Source organism: Oncorhynchus clarkii, chromosome 12 (genome assembly GCF_045791955.1).
Source record: "Oncorhynchus clarkii lewisi isolate Uvic-CL-2024 chromosome 12, UVic_Ocla_1.0, whole genome shotgun sequence".
NCBI classification, from domain to species: domain Eukaryota; kingdom Metazoa; phylum Chordata; class Actinopteri; order Salmoniformes; family Salmonidae; genus Oncorhynchus; species Oncorhynchus clarkii.
In genome coordinates, this window is record NC_092158.1 from 2,302,544 (window position 1) to 2,321,185 (window position 18,642).

Sequence of the window (18,642 nt, forward strand, 5' to 3'; positions counted from 1 at the left end):
AGTCTAGCCAGACACATAGGTATTTATAGTTGTCCACAGAGGCTGGGGCTAGGGTATATGGCTAAGGATAGGGTTCAGGGCTGGGGAATATAACTGGGTCTAGTGTAGGATTTGTGGCATATGCCTGTTGTATATAGCTGGGGCTGGGTTATACATATATTTTTTAACCTTTATTTTACTAGACAAGTCAGGTAAGAACAAATTCTTATTATCAACGACGTCGTAGGAACAGTGGGTTAACTGCCTGTTCAGGGGCAGAATTACAGATTTCTACCTTGTCAGTTTGGGGATTCGATCTTGCAACCTTTCGGTTACTAGTCCAATGCTCTAACCACTTGGCTACCCTGCCGCCCCATAGAGCGGGGGTATAGGGAAGGGGATGGGATATAGGTCTGGGGATGAGGTCTAGGGATGTTGCTAGTGTTTAGGGCTGGGGTATAGGGAAGGGGATGGGATATAGGGCTGAGGCTGGGGTTTAGGGAAGGGGATGGGGTATAGGGCTGAGGCTGGGGTATAGGGCTGGGGATGAGGTCTATGGATGTTGTTAGGGTTTAGGGCTGGGGTTTAGGGAAGGGGATGGGATATAGGGCTGAGGCTGGGGTATAGGGCTGGGGATGAGGTCTATGGATGTTGCTAGGGTTTAGGGCTGGGGTTTAGGGAAGGGGATGGGATATAGGGCTGAGGCTGGGATATAGGGCTGGGGATGAGGTCTATGGATGTTGCTAGGGTTTAGGGCTGGGGTATAGGGAAGGGGATGGGATTTATAGTCAATGAACTAATCACTGATCATAATCTTGATGTGATTGGCCTGACTGAAACATGGCTTAAGCCTGATGAATTTACTGTGTTAAATGAGGCCTCACCTCCTGGCTACACTAGTGACCATATCCCCCGTGCATCCCGCAAAGGCGGAGGTGTTGCTAACATTTACGATAGCAAATTTCAATTTACAAAAAAAAAAATGACGTTTTCGTCTTTTGAGCTTCTAGTCATGAAATCTATGCAGCCTACTCAATCACTTTTTATAGCTACTGTTTACAGGCCTCCTGGGCCATATACAGTGTTCCTCACTGAGTTCCCTGAATTCCTATCGGACCTTGTAGTCATAGCGGATAATAATCTAATCTTTGGTGACTTTAATATTCACATGGAAAAGTCCACAGACCCACTCCAAAAGGCTTTCGGAGCCATCATCGACTCAGTGGGTTTTGTCCAACATGTCTCTGGACCCACTCACTGTCACAGTCATACGCTGGACCTAGTTTTGTCCCATGGAATAAATGTTGTGGATCTTAATGTTTTTCCTCATAATCCTGGACTATCGGACCACCATTTTATTACGTTTGCAATTGCAACAAATAATCTGCTCAGACCCCAACCAAGGATCATCAAAAGTCGTGCTATAAATTCACAGACAACACAAAGATTCCTTGATGTCCTTCCAGATTCCCTCTGTCTACCCAAGGACGCCAGAGGACAAAAATCAGTTAACCACCTAACTGAGGAACTCAACTTAACCTTGCGCAATACCCTTGATGCAGTTGCACCCCTAAAAACTAAAAACATTTCTCATAAGAAACTAGCTCCCTGGTACACAGAAAATACCCGAGCTCTGAAGCAAGCTTCCAGAAAATTGGAACGGAAATGGCGCCACACCAAACTGGAAGTCTTCCGACTAGCTTGGAAAGACAGTACTGTGCAGTACCGAAGAGCCCTTACTGCTGCTCGATCATCCTATTTTTCTAACTTAATTGAGGAAAATAAGAACAATCCGAAATTCCTTTTTGATACTGTCGCAAAGCTAACTAAAAAGCAGCATTCCCCAAGAGAGGATGACTTTCACTTTAGCAGTGATAAATTCATGAACTTCTTTGAGGAAAAGATTTTGATTATTAGAAAGCAAATTACGGACTCCTCCTTAAATCTGTGTATTCCTTCAAAGCTCAGTTGTCCTGAGTCTGCACAACTCTGCCAGGACCTAGGATCAAGAGAGACGCTCAAGTGTTTTAGTACTATATCTCTTGACACAATGATGAAAATAATCATGGCCTCTAAACCTTCAAGCTGCATACTGGACCCTATTCCAACTAAACTACTGAAAGAGCTGCTTCCTGTGCTTGGCCCTCCTATGTTGAACATAATAAACGGCTCTCTATCCACCGGATGTGTACCAAACTCACTAAAAGTGGCAGTAATAAAGCCTCTCTTGAAAAAGCCAAACCTTGACCCAGAAAATATAAAAAACTATCGGCCTATATCGAATCTTCCATTCCTCTCAAAAATTTTAGAAAAGGCTGTTGCGCAACAACTCACTGCCTTCCTGAAGACAAACAATGTATACGAAATGCTTCAGTCTGGTTTTAGACCCCATCATAGCACTGAGACGGCACTTGTGAAGGTGGTAAATGACATTTTAATGGCATCGGACCGAGGCTCTGCATCTGTCCTCGTGCTCCTAGACCTTAGTGCTGCTTTTGATACCATCGATCACCACATTCTTTTGGAGAGATTGGAAACCCAAATTGGTCTACACGGACAAGTTCTGGCCTGGTTTAGATCTTATCTGTCGGAAAGATATCAGTTTGTCTCTGTGAATGGTTTGTCCTCTGACAAATCAACTGTAAATTTCGGTGTTCCTCAAGGTTCCGTTTTAGGACCACTATTGTTTTCACTATATATTTTACCTCTTGGGGATGTCATTCGAAAACATAATGTTAACTTTCACTGCTATGCGGATGACACACAGCTGTACATTTCAATTAAACATGGTGAAGCCCCAAAATTGCCCTTGCTAGAAGAATGTGTTTCAGACATAAGGAAGTGGATGGCTGCAAACTTTCTACTTTTAAACTAGGGACAAAACAGAGATGCTTGTTCTAGGTCCCAAGAAACAAAGAGATCTTCTGTTGAATCTGACAATTAATCTTAATGGTTGTACAGTCGTCTCAAATAAAACTGTGAAGGACCTCGGCGTTACTCTGGACCCTGATCTCTCTTTTGAAGAACATATCAAGACCATTTCAAGGACAGCTTTTTTCCATCTACGTAACATTGCAAAAATCAGAAACTTTCTGTCCAAAAATGATGCAGAAAAATTAATCCATGCTTTTGTCACTTCCAGGTTAGACTACTGCAATGCTCTACTTTCCGGCTACCCGGATAAAGCACTAAATAAACTTCAGTTAGTGCTAAATACGGCTGCTAGAATCCTGACTAGAACCAAAAAATTTGATCATATTACTCCAGTGCTAGCCTCTCTACACTGGCTTCCTGTCAAAGCAAGGGCTGATTTCAAGGTTTTACTGCTAACCTACAAAGCATTACATGGGCTTGCTCCTACCTATCTCTCTGATTTGGTCCTGCCGTACATACCTACACGTACGCTACGGTCACAAGACGCAGGCCTCCTAATTGTCCCTAGAATTTTTAAGCAAACAGCTGGAGGCAGGGCTTTCTCCTATAGAGCTCCATTTTTATGGAATGGTCTGCCTACCCATGTCAGAGACGCAAACTCGGTCTCAACCTTTAAGTCTCTACTGAAGACTCATCTCTTCAGTGGGTCATATGATTGAGTGTAGTCTGGCCCAGGAGTGGGAGGGTGAACGGAAAGGCTCTGGAGCAACGAACCGCCCTTGCTGTCTCTGCCTGGCCGGTTCCCCTCTTTCCACTGGGATTCTCTGCCTCTAACCCTATTACAGGGCTGAGTCACTGGCTTTACTGGGGCTCTCTCATGCCGTCCCTGGAGGGGGTGCGTCACCTGAGTGGGTTGAGTCACTGATGTGGTCATCCTGTCTGGGTTGGCGCCCCCCCCCCCCCCCTTGGGTTGTGCCGTGGCGGAGGTCTTTGTGGGCTATACTCAGCCTTGTCTCAGGATGGTAAGTTGGTGGTTGAAGATATCCCTCTAGTGTTGTGGGGGCTGTGCTTTGGCAAAGTGGGTGGGGTTATATCCTTCCTGTTTGGCCCTGTCCGGGGGTGTCCTCGGATGGGGCCACAGTGTCTCCTGACCCCTCCTGTCTCAGCCTCCAGTATTTATGCTGCAGTAGTTTATGTGTCGGGGGGCTAGGGTCAGTTTGTTATATCTGGAGTACTTCTCCTGTCCTATTCGGTGTCCTGTGTGAATCTAAGTGTGCGTTCTCTAATTCTCTCCTTCTCTCTTTCTCTCTCTCGGAGGACCTGAGCCCTAGGACCATGCCCCAGGACTACCTGACATGATGACTCCTTGCTGTCCCCAGTCCACCTGGCTGTGCTGCTGCTCCAGTTTCAACTGACCTGAGCCATAGGACCATGCCCCAGGAATACCTGACATGATGACTCCTTGCTGTCCCCAGTCCACCTGACTGTGCTGCTGCTCCAGTTTCAACTATTCTGCCTTATTATAATTCGACCATGCTGGTCATTTATGAACATTTGAACATCTTGACCATGTTTTGTTATAATCTCCACCCGGCACAGCCAGAAGAGGACTGGCCACCCCACATAGCCTGGTTCCTCTCTAGGTTTCTTCCTAGGTTTTGGCCTTTCTAGGGAGTTTTTCCTAGCCACCGTGCTTCTACACCTGCATTGCTTGCTGTTTGGGGTTTTAGGCTGGGTTTCTGTACAGCACTTTGAGATATCAGCTGATGTACGAAGGGCTATATAAATAAATTTTGATTTGATTTGATTTGTATAGGGATGGGGATGGGGTATAGGGCTGGGGCTGAGGTATAGGGAAGGGGATGGGGTATAAGGATGGGGATGGGGTATAGGGATGGGGATGGGGTATAGGGAAGGCGATGGGGTATAGGGAAGGGGATGGGGTATAGGGAAGGGGATGGGGTATAGGGATGGGGATGGGGTATAGGGATGGGGCTGAGGTATAGGGAAGGGGTTGGGGTATAGGGATGGGGATGGGGTATAGGGAAGGGGATGGGGTATAGGGAAGGGGATGGGGTATAGGAAAGGGGATTGGGTATAGGGAAGGGGATGGGGTATAGGGATGGGGCTGAGGTATAGGGAAGGGGATGGGGTATAGGGATGGGGATGGGGTATAGGGATGGGGATGGGGTATAGGGATGGGGTATAGGGATGGGGATGGGGTATAGGGATGGGGTATAGGGAAGGGGATGGGGTATAGGGCTGGGGTATAGGGAAGGGACTGGGGTATAGGGAAGGGGATGGGGTATAGGGAAGGGACTGGGGTATAGGGAAGGGGATGGGGTATAGGGAAGGGGATGGGGTATAGGGAAGGGGATGGGGTATAGGGATGGGGATGGGGTATAGGGATGGGGATGGGGCTGGGGTATAGGGAAGGGGATGGGGTATAGGGCTGGGGTATAGGGATGGGGTATAGGGAAGGGACTGGGGTATAGGGAAGGGGATGGGGTAAGGGATGGGGTATAGGGACGGGGCTGAGGTATAGGGAAGGGGATGGGGTATAGGGATGGGGATTGGGTATAGGGATGGGGATTTGGGTATAGGGATGGGGCTGGGGTATAGGGAAGGGGATGGGGTATAGGGATGGGGATGGGGCTGGGGTATAGGGATGGGGCTGAGGTATAGGGATGGGGCTGGGGTATAGGGAAGGGGATGGGGTATAGGGAAGGGGATGGGGTATAGGGATGGGGATGGGGCTGGGGTATAGGGATGGGGCTGAGGTATAGGGATGGGGCTGAGGTATAGGGAAGGGGATGGGGTATAGGGATGGGGATGGGGTATAGGGATGGGGCTGAGGTATAGGGATGTTGCTAGGGTTTAGGGCTGGGGTCTAGGGAAGGGGATGGGGTATAGGGCTGGGGATGGGGTATAGGGATGGGGCTGAGGTATAGGGATGTTGCTAGGGTTTAGGGCTGGGGTCTAGGGAAGGGGATGGGGTATAGGGATGTTGCTAGGGTTTAGGGCTGGGGTATAGGGAAGGGGATGGGGTATAGGGATGTTGCTAGGGTTTAGGGCTGGGGTCTAGGGAAGGGGATGGGGTATAGGGATGTTGCTAGGGTTTAGGGCTGGGGTATAGGGATGGGGCTGAGGTATAGGGATGTTGCTAGGGTTTAGGGCTGAGGTATAGGGAAGGGGATGGGGTATAGGGATGGGGATGGGGTATAGGGATGGGGCTGAGGTATTGGGATGTTGCTAGGGTTTAGGGCTGAGGTCTAGGGAAGGGGATGGGGTATAGGGATGTTGCTAGGGTTTAGGGCTGGGGTATAGGGAAGGGGATGGGGTATAGGGATGTTGCTAGGGTTTAGGGCTGGGGTATAGGGAAGGGGATGGGGTATAGGGATGGGGATGGGGTATAGGGATGGGGCTGAGGTATATGGAAGGGGATGGGGTATAGGGAAGGGGATGGGGTATAGGGAAGGGGATGGGGTCTAGGGATGGGGTATAGGGATGGGGCTGAGGTATAGGGATGGGGCTGGGGTATAGGGATGGGGCTGAGGTATAGGGATGGGGCTGAGGTATAGGGATGGGGCTGAGGTATAGGGATGGGGCTGAGGTATAGGGATGTTGCTAGGGTTTAGGGCTGGGGTATAGGGAAGGGGATGGGGTATAGGGATGTTGCTAGGGTTTAGGGCTGGGGTATAGGGAAGGGGATGGGGTATAGGGCTGGGGATGGGGCTGAGGTATAGGGATGTTGCTAGGGTTTAGGGCTGGGGTCTAGGGAAGGGGATGGGGTATAGGGATGTTGCTAGGGTTTAGGGCTGGGGTATAGGGAAGGGGATGGGGTATAGGGATGGGGATGGGGTATAGGGATGGGGCTGAGGTATAGGGAAGGGGATGGGGTATAGGGAAGGGGATGGGGTATAGGGAAGGGGATGGGGTCTAGGGATGGGGATGGGGTATAGGGATGGGGCTGAGGTATAGGGATGGGGCTGAGGTATAGGGATGTTGCTAGGGTTTAGGGCTGGGGTCTAGGGAAGGGGATGGGGTATAGGGATGTTGCTAGGGTTTAGGGCTGGGGTATATGGATGGGGGTGGGGTATAGGGAAGGGGATGGGGTATAGGGAAGGGAATGGGGTATAGGGATGGGGATGAGGTCTAGGGATGTTGCTAGGGTTTAGGGCTGGGGTCTAGGGAAGGGGATGGGGTATAGGGATGGGGCTGATGTATATTTCTGGGTGTTGTGAGAGGTGCAGGGCATGGGAATGCAGGACAGGACAGGCCAGGACAGGGCGGAGCAGAGCATGACAGGACAGGGCAGGGCATGACAGGACAGGGTTCTGCAGGGCATGACAGGACAGGGCGGTGCAAGACAGGGCAGAGCAGGGCATGACAGGGCAGAGCAGGGCATGACAGGGCAGAGCAGGGCATGACAGTGCGGTTCAGGAAATGACAGGACAGGGCGGAGCAGGGCATGACAGGGCGGTGCAGGGCATGACAGGACAGTACAGGACAAGGAGGAGCAGGGCATGACAGGCATTGGAAGGGTGGTCCACCACTCAGATCTCTCCTGTCTGGACTACACCACACTTGACTTGCTGGTTGGTTCAGGCTCGTCTTATCTAATTAGTTGTAACACTAATGACACCACCAGCCATCAGTATCAATGCTGACCGTTTGTCACATTTAGATATGCCACGTTCAAAACATCTGGGAACTCAGAAATCTTAGGCTTTCAACTTCAGTGCGTTCAAGACAACTGGGAACTCTGGGGAAAAAATTGTTCAGACGGGGAAAAATTGTTTTGAAAGGTCTTCCAACTTGGAATTTCAGGTAGGAAACTTTGGCATCTTTTCAGAGCTCCGAGTTTCCGACCAGATGATTCCTGACGCCATGATTTGACCTTGTTCTCAGTTGTCTTGACCCCTTAAGTCCCAGATGGCACCCGTTTCCCTACACAGCCAACTGTTTTGGACCAAAGCACTATAAAGGAAAACAACAAGGTGACTTCAATCAACCTCTCACCTCATGTCTCACGTCCCTGTTATGCTGATGCCCATTGTGTTTACATGGTGAAGCTCATACCAAGGCCTTCTTACCAGGGCTGTCTTACCAGGGCTGTCTTACCAGGGCTGTCTTACCAGGGCCTTCTTACCAGGGCTGTCTTACCAGGGCCTTCTTACAAGGGCTGTCTTACCAGGGCTGTCTTACCAGGGCTGTCTTACCAGGGCTGTCTTACCAGGGCCTTCTTACCAGGGCTGTCTTACCAGGGCCTTCTTAGCAGGGCCTTCTTACCAGGGCTGTCTTACCAGGGCCTTCTTACAAGGGCTGTCTTACCAGGGCTGTCTTACCAGGGCTGTCTTACCAGGGCCTTCTTACCAGGGATGTCTTACCATTACCATTGGCTGAGTTTGTTTTGGTCAGATCAGAAAAGGAATCTGTGTAATTAGGCACATCATGCTTTTATACAGTATGAATGTACATGATAACTATGATCTCCATGTCCAAGGTAATCCTCTGGTTGACTCGTGTCTACGACATCTCACAGAGCACAACACTGTGTCTAAACCGGAGTGAGTTCAGTACAAAACGTTATTATTGAGACTTGGGTCCTCAGCACAGGTCAAACCAGTGAACACAGCCATCAGAGTCTCAGACCCACTGGGCACACGACGTCATTTCAATGTGCATAATTTGGTCATATTTGGTTAAGACATTGATCAATGAGATTACAGCTTCTATTCCCCCACTCAAAAAAGACAGCCAAAGGTTAGTTGAATTTCCAATGTGTTATCACTGCTCTTTCAATCATTTAAAAGCACAGCAAAGTTCAAAGGTCAAATGGGAACACAATGTGTGTTATCACGGTGCTTCATCTAATAGCAGAACCAAATGACCTGGATTGCAGTTGAGATTAATAGTAAACGGTGCAAGTGATCAATGCTGTTCCAGATTCTGTGCAGATTATTACAGCAATTGTGAAGATCTCCACAGACCTGTTACGACCTACGCATGCCATCTTGACCTGTTACGACCTACGCATGTCATCTTGACCTGTGATGACCTACGCCTGCCATCTTGACCTGTGATGACCTACGCATGCCATCTTGACCTCTTACGACCTACGCATGCCAACTTGACCTGTTACGACCTACGCATGCCATCTTGACCTGTAACGACCTACGCATGCCAACTTGACCTGGGATGACCTACGCATGCCATCTTGACCTGGGACGACCTACGTATGCCATCTTGACCTGTGACGACCTATGCATGCCATCTTGACCTGTGACGACCTATGCATGCCATCTTGACCTCGTACGACCTACGCATGCCATCTTGACCTGTGACGACCTACGCATGCCATCTTGACCTCGTACGACCTACGCATGTCATCTTGACCTGGGACGACCTACGCATCCCAACTTGAACATGTGCGCTTTCTATGATGACATAAGAAGATATTTATAGTTACAGGAACCTCAAAATGTGGCCATGGATGTGTTACTCATTTTAAGGTTGAACGTGACATTAGTTTGTAAAATGTTCTTAACTTTAGACTAATTACTGTATCATAACATTGATATTGAATTGTCTTTGGTTGTCAACACAACCAGATATCAACATTTAAAGGAGATCTTCTGACTTCGGCGATGTCATCTACAAAATGGCTTCCAATACTCTACTCAGCAAACTGGATGTAGTGCATCACAGTGCCATCCGTTTTGTTACCAAAGCCCCTTATAACACCCACCACTGCGACCTGTATGCTCTAGTCGGCTGGCCCTCGCTACATATTCGTCGCCAGACCCACTGGCTCCAGGTCATCTACAAGTCCATGCTAGGTAAAGCTCCGCCTTATCTCAGTTCACTGGTCACGATGGCAACACCCACCCGTAGCACACGCTCCAGCAGGTGTATCTCACTGATCATCCCTAAAGCCAACACCTCATTTGGCCGCCTTTCGTTCCAGTTCTCTGCTGCCTGTGACTGGAACGAATTTCAAAAATCGCTGAAGTTGGAGACTTTTATCTCCCTCACCAACTTCAAACATCTGCTATCTGAGCAGCTAACTGATCGCTGCAGCTTTTTCATAGTCTATCGGTAAATAGCCCACCCAATTTACCTATCTCATCCCCATACTGTTTATATTTATTTGCTTTTATGCTCTTTTGCACACCAATATCTCTACCTGTACATGACCATCTGATGATTTATCACTCCAGTGTTAATCTGCATAATTGTAATTATTCGCCTACCTCCTCGTGCCTTTTGCACACAATGTATATAGACTCTCTTTTTTTCTACTGTGTTATTGACTTGTTAAATGTTTACTCCATGTGTAACTCTGTGTTGTCTGTTCACACTGCTATGCTTTATCTTGGCCAGGTCGCAGTTGTAAATGAGAACTTGTTCTCAACTAGCCTACCTGGTTAAATAAAGGTGAAATAAAAAAAATAAAAAATAAAAATAAATTGGATTGTTCCATCTGAATTTCTGACTGAGTCTGGCTTTAATTCCAGTTTGTCTTCAAATTAATCATTGATATGTTGAATTCACATCTCCATCTCAACCAAACATGTAAATTAAAGAATAGGACTAAACCCAATCAAAATGGCAGATGCTTTTTTAAATGCAGTTTGATTTGAATGAGTCCTATTATTTCACTGTTTACTTCTATGGGCTAAATCAGGGTCACAAAGAGTCATTCTTGGTAGTCTTAAACAAATATACTTTGAAACAAATGTTATACATGGCTTACGAAAAGAAGACACCTATACCATGTCAGATATAGAGTTAAAATGTTTAAAATGTTGAGTTTGCATCCCAATATTACACTTTATATACATCACAGAAGAGTGAAATCGAACAAAACTGTTTGACATAGAAACAGCAGATTTTCTCCGTTGGTTATTAATCATGTAAAGTATGAATAGCATTCCACCCATTAGGACCCATTAGGACAGTTGACTGCAGGAAAGGGCTGCCTTCGATGTTTGGTTGAGCTGGAGACGTGCATTCAACATATAAATGATTAATTTGTAGACAAACTGGAATTAAAGCCAAACTCAGTCAGAGGCTCAGATGGAACTATCCAATCAGAAGATACATCTCCTTTAAATGTTGATATCTGGTGGTTGTGTTGACAACCAAACACAATTCAACGTCACTAAATATCATGACATTTGTAATCAACTAGAGCTTGAAACCATAGGCCTATTGTATTGTCTATTTCACAGTTGAATTCTGGGTTGAATTGAAACAACAGCTGTTGATGACTTTGTAAACGCTATAGGCCTAAAAAGCATCTTTAAATATATATGATAAATAAAGTATAGTCACATTTCATTTGCTCTCTTAAACATACCCTTTCGAACCCACATCAATAGCAAACGTTAATCGATTTAGTTTTAAAGTGGAGATCTCTCAACAATCACTCTCACAATAGCACATTGGTAATAGACGGTAACATAATCAGGGTTTTGGTTAAAAACCCTGAATGGGGGACCAACGGGTAGCTGTAAGCAGATCCATTTTTGTATTGTGGATATAACATTGAAGATCTAACATTGTTTTATAAGGTACAAATTCAACATATTTTATACAAGGTTTGTCTATGTTAACATTTGGTTACCATGATAACATAATCCCATGGTTGAAATTTGACCCTCAATTATCAAATCCAATGTATTTTTCATGAATACTCCATGTTGACAAATGACATTGAAACAACGTTTATTCAACCAGTTTGTGCCCAGTGGGGCGGTAGAGTAAAGTATACCAAGGCATAATATACCTTGGGGGTCAAAACACAGGACGAATATATAGATATGTACCGGCCAATGTTTAAACAAAGGACTCCAATAATCTGTAAAAACTACAGGACAGCCATAGAGCCTGGATGAATACATCATCTACGTGTTTTATTCTGAATAATGGGACTTTGGACAATATGGATACAGAGAAAGTGAGAACAGAAAGAGAGAGAGAACAGAGAGATCGGAGAGAGAGAGAGAACAGGGAGATCGGAGAGAGAGAGAGAACAGAGAGATCGGAGAGAGAGAGAGAGGTGGAATGTCATCGAAGAAAAAGGGGGAAAAACTCCCCAAAACGATCGATGTTGCAATGCAACACATACTGTAGCTAAAATGTATTCCCATTTTCCGAAGCCCACGTTTCATCTTATGCAATGCTCTGTCATTATGTTTTGTAGTGGAAAAACTAAGATTAATTAATTAAACTAATGGCAAAGTTTACGGTTTTATGAGGCACCGCTTCTCAGTCGCGTTGGCGCAACAATTTATCCTGATTCAGCCGCACAGTCTCCAGTCCTGCGCGTAACATACCTATTACATTTAAGTTAATCAGAAATCTAAAATATACTTACAGTTGTTCCTTCTCAGCGATATTTCGAAAATGTTGCTTGAACCTCAAAAATATATTATTTCGGACTGTCTACCAAAATCCCCCCAAAAAGTGAATTCCGTTATTCAGGTCGTCCGTCAGAATCGCACGTGTTGATTCTTCCAATCCAAGCAAATTATAATTAATCTTTCAATTTTACAGTCCATGAAGAGAAGTGTGTTTTTGTTTATTTCTGATTGAATAGTTCCCGAGGGCTCCGTCTCTCTCTCTCTCTTCTTTCCGTGCCTCCTTCTCTCGTACCTCACAGAGCCCTGTGTGCCACTCGACAGAACGGGACCACTGTCTGCACATGACGTCACACACTACACACACGATTTTTTTTTCTTGAGTGCATAATTGAAAACACATTTTTCAGAGACTTGTAAAGAGAGAGAGAGAGAGAGAGCTAGAGAGACAGTTAGATTCCTGTTTTCTACTTTAATAATACTGAACAAAAATATAAACTCAACATGCAACAATTTCAAAGAGTTCACTGATATACAGTTCATATTAAGAAATTAGTCAATCGAAGTGAATTAACTAGGTCCTAATCAATGGATTTCACATGACTGGGAATACAGATCTGCATCTGTTGGTCACAGATACCTTAACAAAAGATAGGGTTGTGGCTCAGAAAACCAGTCAGTATCAGAGTTGATCAGGCTGTTGATCGTAGCCTGTGGAATGTTGTCCCACTCCTCTTCAATGGCTGTGTGAAGTTGCTGGATATTGGCAGGAACTGGAACACGCTGCCGTACACGTCGATCCAGAGCAGCCCAATCATGCTCAATGGGTGACGTGTGTAGAGTATGCAGGCCATGGAAGAATTGGGACAGATCCTTGCGACAAGGGACATGCATTATCATGCCTAAACATGATGGCAGCAGATGAATGGAATGACAATGGGCCTCAGGATCTCGTCAGGGTATCTCTGTGCATCGATAAAATGCAATTATGTTCGTGGTCCGTAGCTTATGCCATGGGGCACTCTGTTCACAACGTTGACATCAGCAAACTGCTCACCCACACACTGTGGTTGTGAGGCCAGTTGGACTTACTGCTAAATTCTCTAAAACTACGTTGGAGACGGCTTTAGGTAGAAAAATGAACATTCAATTATCTGGCAACAGCTCTGCTGGACATTCCTGTAGTCAAAATTTCACATTTTAGAGAGGCCTTTTATTGTCCCCCGGCACAAGGTGCACCTGTGTAATGATCATGCTGTTTAATCAGCTTCTTGCTATGCCACACCTGTTAGGTGGATGGATTATCTTGGCAAAGGAAAAATGCTCACTAACAGGGATGTAAACAAATTTGTGCAAAACATTTTAGAAAAATACTTTTTCTTTGTGCACATGAAACATGAGACCAACACTTTGCATGTTGCTTTCATATTTTTGTTCCGTGTATTTTTGTTTTGCTCTGGCAGAACTGTTGTACATGTAGGACACTTTATTTAATACATTGCCATATTTTCCCTTTAAGTAAGCAGGTTACCACAAAGTTTAATATTTCCGAAATGGCCTGATTTGTGAGATCAGTGCATCAAATCGATGACATTTCTATTGGGGGAGTACACATCTTTTCCAGATGTAATCGCAGCTACAGCGAAATGCTTGTGTTTCTAGCTCCAACAGTTCAGTAATATATAATGCTTATGTTATCCAAGATGACATAGCAGTCAGACATATTTTGTCCTCGTCTTGTCCTGTCCTGTGTATATATCTTTTTATATCTCTTCGAATCTCTTTTTTATATTTCTCTAAACTTCAAAACACTCTCCTGCAACCCGCCTCACCCAATGTGGTGCGGATCTGTTTTTTTCTAAAGTATTATTCACATCGAATCTGAAATCCCCCAACAGAAGCTAACCAGCTCACTCGCTACTAGCTAGTAGTCAGCTAACCACTGCTAGAGGTCATCAGCAAAGCTTTAGCTCTGAAAGCTCTCGCCAGTTTGTACAACGCGACTCAAACCAGAGCATGCCGGACCTATTTTCTCTCAATATCCCCGGAATCCTACTGCAAGCTCTGGATATTCTCACCTGGATCTTCACAGCTAGCTAGCTGTTATCCGAGTACTGGCTAACAGTACAGTCCCGGAGCAAGCCCTTTCTCCCGGCTACCTAAAGAGGCCCATCAGCCACTCCTTGGCTACAATACCCGGACCCCTTCTACTGCTGGTACGGGACACGGAACCTCGCCGATCCTTCACGACTGGACTACGACGTAATCTGCTTGAGGGGATACTCAACTGGCCTCTACATCGCACCGTCCCCTGAATGACCATCTGTTTGACGCGGCCCTCTAGCTGCTAGCTGGCTAGAGCATATTGGACTGTTAGCTGTATAGATCCATCGGCCAATCTCTTGGGCCACTATACCTATTTTGCCAATTGGACTTGGACCCCTCTGCTACTCAAAACCCTACTAATCCATCACGACTGGTCTATCGACGTCACCACACGCGGAGACCAAAACAGAGATTCCTCCATCGAGACATCCCTCTAAGGCCCTTCAGCTAGCTTGCTTGCCCCGGCCTGCTAGCGGTCTGAATCGCCGTGTCTCCAGCCAGCTTAATTACTCACTGGACCCCTATGATCACCCAGCTACACATGCCTCTCCCTAATATCAATATGTCTTGTCCATTACTGTCCTGGTTAGTGATTATTGTCTTAATTCACTGTAGAGCCTCCAGCCCTGCTCAATATGCCTTAACCAACCATTTAGTTACGACTACCACATATGTGGTGATATCACCTGGTTTAAACTTCTCTAGAGACAAGATCTCTCTCATCATTACTCAATGCCTAGGTTTACCTCCAATGGACTCTCTTCCTACCTTACCTTTGTCTGTACATTATGCCTTGAATCTATTCTCTCATGCCCAGAAACCTGCTCCTTTCACTCTCTGCTCTGAACGCACTAAACGACCAGTCCTGATAGCCTTTAGCCGTATCCTCATCCTACTCCTCCTCTGTTCCTCTGGCGATGTAGAGGTGAATCCAGGCCCTGCAGTGCCTAGCTCCACTCCCATTCCCTAGGCGCTCTCTTTTGATGACTTCTGTAACCGTAATAGCCTTGGTTTCATGCATGTTAACATCAGAAGCCTCCTCCCTAAGTTTATTTTATTCACTGCTTTAGCACACTCTGCCGACCCGGATGTCCTAGCCGTGTCTGAATCCTGTTAAGCATTTCACAGTTTAGGTCACCTAGCATCACAAGCTCTGAAGATAGCTGGGGGGCAATCAATTAAAATATGGTGTCCAGGGCACAGCTGGGGGCAAAGGGTGGTCTATAGCAAGCGGCAACAGTAAGAGACTTTTTAAAAGTAGAAATTCGAATTGTTTGGGTACAGACCTGGATAGTAAGACAGATCTCTGCAGTAGATTGCAGCACCGCACCCTTTGGCAGTTCTATCTAGGTGGAAAATGTTAGAGCTAGTTAGCTGGCTAGCTTCTGATGGGGGTTCCGGTTATAAAGTATAAAAATAGTAGATCCGTACCACATTGGGTGAGGCAGGTTGTAGGAGAGTATATTCAGTCCGTAGATGGAAAGTGAGATTAAATATATTCGAAATATATATGAAGAAAACGATATATACATGGGACAGGACGGGACAAGACAAAGACCGTCCGACTGCTACGCCATCTTGTTATACAACATCTAACTGAGAAAAGGTTTCCCAACACTAGGTATACCTGCTCTAAGCTACTTTGACACACTGGTATTTATAGTTTGTCATCTTGGAGCATACTATTAGGCACACAATCTAGAGGGAGAAGGAGTAAATTCAAAACCAACAATTCAAGGGTAGCACCTCCGTCAATAGCGTCGTTGCACATTGTTATCAAGGTTTTACAAATGCTGCAGCAAATTGATGTCTGACTGACAGTTAATTAAGTTTATCTGAACGAATGACTGTTTAGTAAAACACTAAAGTGACCTGGAAATACTATGACATATGATGACATTGCTAAAATAATGTTATCTAGCTAAAATGTTGTTGCTCTCCCCTCAATCTTAGCTAGTTCGCTAAAGTTATACTGCTTCTAAAGTCAATCTGGAGACATCATAACGATGACAAAAGAGTGTCCTAATAACAGAGTTTCTTATAAAGAGAAGGAATAATGGGGGACATACAGTAGTTGTCTTTGTGATTAACAGTTTTTTTGAGAGTGGCACAAATCATGCTTCATTTATAGCCAATGTTGAATGTTTATCATTTTAAACTAGGAAAAGACACCCTTAATCTTAGACTTGGGACCACACAGCCACTCTACTTCGTTGTCTTGGCTGTGTTCTTAGGGTCTTTGTCCTGTTGGAAGGCGAACCTTCTCCCCAGTCTGAAGTCCTGAGCACTCTGGAGCAGGTTTTCATCAAGGATCTCGCTGTACTTTGCTCCGTTCATCTTTCCCTTGATCCTGACTAGTCTCCCAGTCCCTGCCGCTGAAAAACATCCCCACTGCGTGATGCTGCCACCATCATGCTTCACCTTAGGGATGGTGACAAGTTTCCTCATAACATGACGCTTGGCATTCAGGCCAAAGAGTTCGATTTCAGTTCCAACAGACCAGATAATATTGTTTCCCATGGTCTGAGAGTCCCTAGGTGCATTTTGGCAAACTCCAAGCGGACTTTTTTGGCTTCTGTCTTGCCACTCTACCATAAAGGCCTGATTGGTGGAGTGCTGCAGAGGTGGTTGTCCTTCAGGAAGGTTCTCCCATCTCCACAGAGGAATTCTGGAGCTCTTTCGGAGTGACCATCAGGTTCCTACCCGATTGCTCAATTTGGTCTAGAGACCAGCTCTAGGAAGAGTCTTGGTGGTTCCAAACTTCTTCCATTTAAGAATGACGGAGGCCACTGTGTTCTTGGGACCTTCAATACTACTTTGCTACACTTTCCCTTCAATACTGTTTTGCTACACTTCCCCAGATTCAGATCCTTCTCCACATGTTAGATTTATTCTAAAATGGATTAAAGAAAAACATTTTCTCATCAATCTACACGCAATACCCCATAATGACATCACAATACCCATAATGACATCACAATACCCCATAATGACATCACAATACCCCATAATGTGTCTGTCTGTCTATGTCCTGGGAAATGTTCTTGTTACTTACAACGTAGCTCAGCTGTCCTGGTGGAGGGACACTGATCCCGTAGAGGTACGGGATTGCTGTCCCAACAATGGGACGGTTGAGCTAACGTGCGCTAATGTGACTAGAATGACGTTGTAAGTAACAGCAAACTTTCCAGGACATAGACATGTCTTACATGGGCAGAAATATAAAATGATTGTTAATCTAACTGCAATGTCCAATTTACAGTAGCTATTATAGTGAAAAAATACCATGCTATTGTTTGAGGAGAAAATTTCACGGCAACTGGTTTGATACATTCACCTCTGAAGGTAAATAATGTACTTCTCATCCTGAAGGTCCCAGAGATAAAATGTAGCATAGTTTTGTTTGATAAAATCCATTTTTATGTTCAAATGTAGTAACTGGGTTCTACAGTTTGAACCCCTGCTGTCTCTGGCTCCGCACCCACCCTGCCCGTCCATCTAGATGTGTGAAAGCAAATGATCCATCATGTAAGACTTCCCTGGTATCATGTAAACTTAAATGTTGTATTACCATATAATTGTTCTATGTTCTCTATAGTTATGCACTTGAAAATGTATTAGTTGACCAATTCGGCACATTTGGGCAGACTTGATACAAAATATTGTCCAGTATTGCAATGCTTTAATGGATCAATCTGCACACACACTGCTGCCATCTAGTGGCCAAAATCTAAATTGCACCTAAACTGCAAAATTACATTATGGCCTTTCTCTTGCATTTCAAAGACGCTATAAAAACTACAGGCAGTTAGATTTGTGTACGTAATTTTAGGCAAACATTTAAAAAAAGAGTCCAATATTAAAGGGGTTTTAACTCAGTGACAAGGAGAGTGATTAACAACAGTGATGTGTTTTAATCTGGAGTCTACAGGGACAACCACAGTGATGTGTTTAATCTGGCTTCTAAAAATACAACCACAGTGATGTGTTTAATCTGGCTTCTACAGATACAACCACAGTGATGTGTTTAATCTGGTGTCTACAGGGACAACCACAGTGATGTGTTTAATCTGGTGTCTACAGGTACAACCACAGTGATGTGTTTAATCTGGTGTCTACAGGTACAACCACAGTGATGTGTTTAATCTGGTGTCTACAGGGACAACCACAGTGATGTGTTTAATCTGGTGTCTACAGGGACAACCACAGTGATGTGTTTAATCTGGTGTCTACAGGTACAACCACAGTGATGTTTTAATCTGGTGTCTGCAGGGACAACCACAGTGATGTGTTTAATCTGGTGTCTACAGGTACA

The 18,642-nt window shown here is 45.3% G+C and overlaps 1 protein-coding gene across 3 annotated transcripts in view; it reads right to left on the reverse strand.

Moving 5' to 3' along the window:
* The window catches only part of LOC139422648 (lysophosphatidic acid receptor 1), a 98,549-nt gene extending 86,007 nt beyond the window's left edge, over positions 1-12,542 (reverse strand). For 2 of the 3 annotated variants that reach the window (XR_011635738.1, XM_071173803.1), the window contains exon 1: positions 12,239-12,529. The gene's annotated coding sequence lies outside the window, so the exon portion shown is untranslated. Of the gene's footprint in view, positions 1-12,238 lie in introns of all 3 variants that reach the window. The other variant, XR_011635739.1, reaches the window with a different exon arrangement.
* Positions 12,543-18,642: the final 6,100 nt, after the last annotated feature.